We start from the raw sequence: 4,816 nt of genomic DNA, 5'->3' as shown, positions 1-4,816 counted from the left end.
GTGATAAGTGGGGTTCGCGGGCAGGGAATGAGTTTCAAGTTTAGGCACCTTTAGAGATAGATATTTGTATCTTCCGAGGCATTTTAATGCTCCAAAAGGTGGACAGAAAAATGATTTTTGAAGTAAGATTTCATTTGAAAAGTATCTCTACTCTTATTATTTTGACATGGATATAAATGATTTTTTTGACTCATTTAGTTTGATGATTCCTTCGAAGAAGTCGCAACCTATTCTTTGTGTATAGCATGTAGATATTTATTCTGTTGTTTGCGTCAATTAAAAAAACACTTAACATTTCATTTTATTGACCTTATGCCAAATTTGTTTTCGTTTTAATCAAATATTGATTTTGGCTGAAATATGATAGAGAGGACTACATCATTAGGGACAAAATTGCAGTCTTTAGTGTCTAACTTTCATATAAGACCCATTACTTGTAAGGATGGTAATGAAATTTGTAGCAGTTTATCAAAAGAAAATTGTTTTCTAGCCATAATTTATGATATTTGTTGCAGTGAACCTTGTTTTTTCCGAGGTTGTTGTTGTATCGTTTTCTGCAAAACAATAGGTTTGGACTATGATGGGTACAATTATGTTCGATGTGAAGCAACAATAGATGGATACAGATGTGGACATGTTCCCATCTAGATTTTTCTCTACGAGCTTATATGGCTGGGAAAGTTGGAGAAAACATCAATTTGGATGCACAGTATTTATGTCGATCTAGTGATTCAAGGATTGATTTGGTTCCACATGCTTTGAAGCTTATAAACACTTGCACATCTATTTCATCTCGTGATGACATTGAAAAGATTTTGAATGGTGGCATTTGTATTTTGCTTGCCTCACAAAAAAGGAGTGGAAAAGAGTTGTTGCATCATAATGAATCAATCAATGCGAAGGTATAACTAATTGATCAATTGTACTTTTTTTTCCTTATGATGCTATATGTTTTCCATTTGAGGTTTACAGTTACCAGAATGACTAATTTTATAATAATATCAGCTTACAAAAGGAGTTTGCATTCAAGATGCATTCAAAAAAAAAAGGTTGTGTGGATAGTACTGGTAACTTCTCTCCCCTCTCATCATCTTGTTTGTGTTAATCAGTTACTTTGACTTGAATATTTGTATCTGAGCAAGACATTTCAGTATGTGCAAATGTTGTTCTGTTTCTATAATTTTTGTTTATTTCAGCACATAAATTGCCTAATCGAGTCCCCTTGTTTTCCATAGAGCTTAAATGTTTCCAATTAGATAAATAGCCTATTTTGAACTCCTTGACAGGAAAGATTACAGTTCACTTGTTGGAAACATTCTCTACTCGTATAATTTTATAATCTATCATTTTATTTTCTTTTCATTAATTACATCTATTAAATTCAATGAATTTACAAGATAAAATAGAGAAGCTAGGTTAAGCGTGTGCTAGCTTGTTTCCATCATTGTAAAAGTCATTCTTCCTTGATTCTGATAGGATATGCTTTCCTTCTAGTAGGTTTCTCGCTCGTCTAGATTTCACTTTTCCGCGATTCAATCTCCTCGATTCCAGTACATTCGGTCATCAATCTTCATTCATTCTGGTAGTGTGAGACTTCCATCCATGTTTAGATATGCTTTCTTTTCACGGATTTTGGATGTATCTCTTTTTTTCTTGCACAGATCATTTAGTATTAGTGTCATTAGTACAACATATAGTTAATAGAGCTAAAAATATGTGTTTTATCATTCTTCCATAATCTATACTACTAAGATTTACTGGAGCATATCATGGGCTTTTATAACAAGTTATTGTTTTTATTGTGCTTGTGATTCTTCTTACTAGACCTTGAACTGAAACCATATGCCAGTTAAAACTGATCAATCGTGAGAAATAACTTTGTTGTAGGCATATCTCTTCCTCTTGAATTAGGTTCCTTATGCATTTACTTTACTAGCGCCATTCATTATAAAAATTTGCGACACTAATGCCGGAGTGGGACTTTTTTGCATGCATGTGGAAGAATTCCATTGTTATTTATAAGTACATTAATTCCTTTTACTCAGTTGGCTTACCAACTAAGAACTTGCAGGTTGTTCTCACCGCTACTTCTGAATATTTTTAATGCATATTCTAGTTAGGGTACTCCTCCCGATGGCTGATCATTTCTAGTTTAACGATCTTTTCGAGTGGTGGTGAGATCATGTTTTTGAACTACTGTTACTTGCATGTGATATTTCAAGTCCTTATTTATTTTCAAAGACTTATGATGTGTTTCATACTCTACAGTTGTATTAGATGATCTTTATACCTATGCTACCTAGTTTATTGATATTCTTTGTTGTTCTTTTCTTTCATTTGTGGCCTTACCACCCTTTTAGAGTCTCGTATATCTGTGTATTATTTTCGGCTTACACTTTTTTTTTGGGGGGGGGGGGTGGCGGGGTTGGAGTATATGCCATCATAACCTCGACTTTTGGATCATGAATCAATGTGCGTAAAATGATAGGGGATATATTTAGAGAGACTGGAACACTCTTTATCTCCAATATCACCTTTCATTGTTCCTTGAGAAGTGAAAATCGTGTATTGTTTACTAAAAGAAAAACAAATACGAAAACTCCATTAAACTATAGTTTTTTTTAATTCTCATAGCTAACTATATCTCAATTTTGTTAGGATGTATATAGCGTCAATAAAATACGAAATATTAAATGCTGAATAACCGCACGTAGAGGTGTTCATGGGTCGGTTATTAATTTAAAAAATAACACCAAATTAATCGATTTTAACATTTACAAACCAAACCAAATTCATATCCATCACCCTTCGTGTTCATAGTTCCACGAAGGCACTAATCACCCAACTCGAAAAGGACTACCTCTGAAAAGTTTCCTACTTGTGGTAGAGTGAATACTACCTAATGTGGAGCCTTCGAGGCTCTCCCACAATAATAGCTAGCTTTTGCAGTGTGGAAGAGTTAATATTTAGAGTCCCCATAATTTGTATAAGAAAGTTATTGTTGATCTTAGGATATGGATAATTTTTGAGTGGAGTTAGGAGCAAATGTTCATTGATTTCTTTGTATATTAAAATGTAACATGGAAGAAGAATGTATCGATTCATATTTAGAAATAGTTGATCTAGAGTTGGTAAATGGTTTAAACGGGCGAAGGATATTCAAAATATAAATTTTGAGTTAAATAATAGAATGTATACCTAAGATTCAAATATATGATAAATCATATTTTGAACCCCGTTTGCCGCTACACTTGTGTCTTCCCTTACGGCAAAGGGGATTTAACAATTTACTTATAACTAGGAAGATTATGTCTGCCTTAATAACACACTATAATTTTTAAATGAAAGGGATCAAATTAACAATATTGCCAATACCGAATTCCACCCCTTAATAATAGTGCTAACTACTGCTAACAACCTATTCTAAATGGAATTGTCTTATGTAAATATTACTTAATAGGTTTATTAAAATATATAGGCTAAGTTGATTATTTTCTTGTAAAATTATGGTGGAAGTAAATTAATAAATAGTGCTAACTACTAACTCTAACGACCCTTTTAGTCATGCTAACCAAACCAATAACCTCAAACCTTATCCGTCGTTAGCAAATAATGGCCTCACATTTTCCCTTTCAAATTGTCATGGAACGTAGTATAAAAGTTCCAAATTCCAAATCTCAATTTCAACATTGAAAAATTTCCATTCCTAATATAACTATATCGACCAAGAACCAACTAAAAATTACATCCATTCCATATATTCGACACTATAGTAGTACAATATTCTTTCAAAAATAAGATTGTAATTTACAAAGAAATGTACCAACAAAATGACCCACAATTGATTTGGATGTAGCCGCTCTCTTTTCTCAAACCCTATTTTTTCTACAGAATATTTACTCCCTAATTATTATGTAAGACAAATTATAAAAGTGTGAAAGTAACCCATTATTAAGTTTACATTTATTTTCTTTAACCACAAACTAAAAAAGTTATAAAACTACCCCAATAAATTCAAAAATGTAATTATGAATAGTCCAAAATACATAGTTTATAAGAATAAAAAGCTCTTTACTCAAAACGACTAAATGGGTCATTACAGTTAGTAGTTAGCAACTATTATTGAATTTAATTCCATCCTAATTTTATAAGGAAACAATCAACTAAGCCTTTATATTTTTTTAAACTTATTAAGTACTATTTACAGAGGACAATTTCATTTAGAATAGGTTGTTAGCAGTAGTTAGCACTATTCTTAAGTGGTGGAATTAGGTATTTACAATGTTTGTTATTTGATCCCATTCGTTAGAAAATTATAGTGTGTTATTAAGGCAAACATAATCTTCTAGTTATATGCAAATTGATAAATCCCCTTTTGACGTAAGGGAAGATACAAGTGTAGAGGCAAATGTGGTTCAAAATATGTTGTATCATATATGTGAATCTTAGTATACATTCTAGTATTTATCTCAAAATTTATATTATGAATCTCGTTCCGCCCGTACGATAATTTCCCCATCAGTCCTGTTGAAAACATTTGTCAACTCTAGATCAACTATTTATAAATAGCAATCAATACGTTCTGCTTCCATGTTACATGTTAATATACAAAGAACTTAATGACCATTTGCACCTAACTCAACTCAAAAGTTATCCATTTCCTAAGACCAATAATAACTTTCTTATACAAATTATGGGGACTCTAAATATTCATTCTTCCACACTGCAAAAGCTAGATATTAATGTGGGAGAGCCTCGAAGACTCCATAGTAGGTAGTATTCACTCTACCACAAGTAGGCAATTTTTTCTGAGGTA

At 32.1% G+C, this 4,816-nt stretch overlaps 1 pseudogene; it reads left to right on the top strand.

Annotated features, from left to right (window-relative positions):
* Positions 1-360: 360 nt before the first annotated feature.
* LOC114074059 lies at positions 361-2,213 on the top strand (annotated as a pseudogene).
* Positions 2,214-4,816: the final 2,603 nt, after the last annotated feature.

This window comes from Solanum pennellii, chromosome 9 (assembly GCF_001406875.1).
Source record: "Solanum pennellii chromosome 9, SPENNV200".
NCBI lineage: Eukaryota > Viridiplantae > Streptophyta > Magnoliopsida > Solanales > Solanaceae > Solanum > Solanum pennellii.
This window is presented reverse-complemented; position numbering and strand designations above follow the sequence as displayed.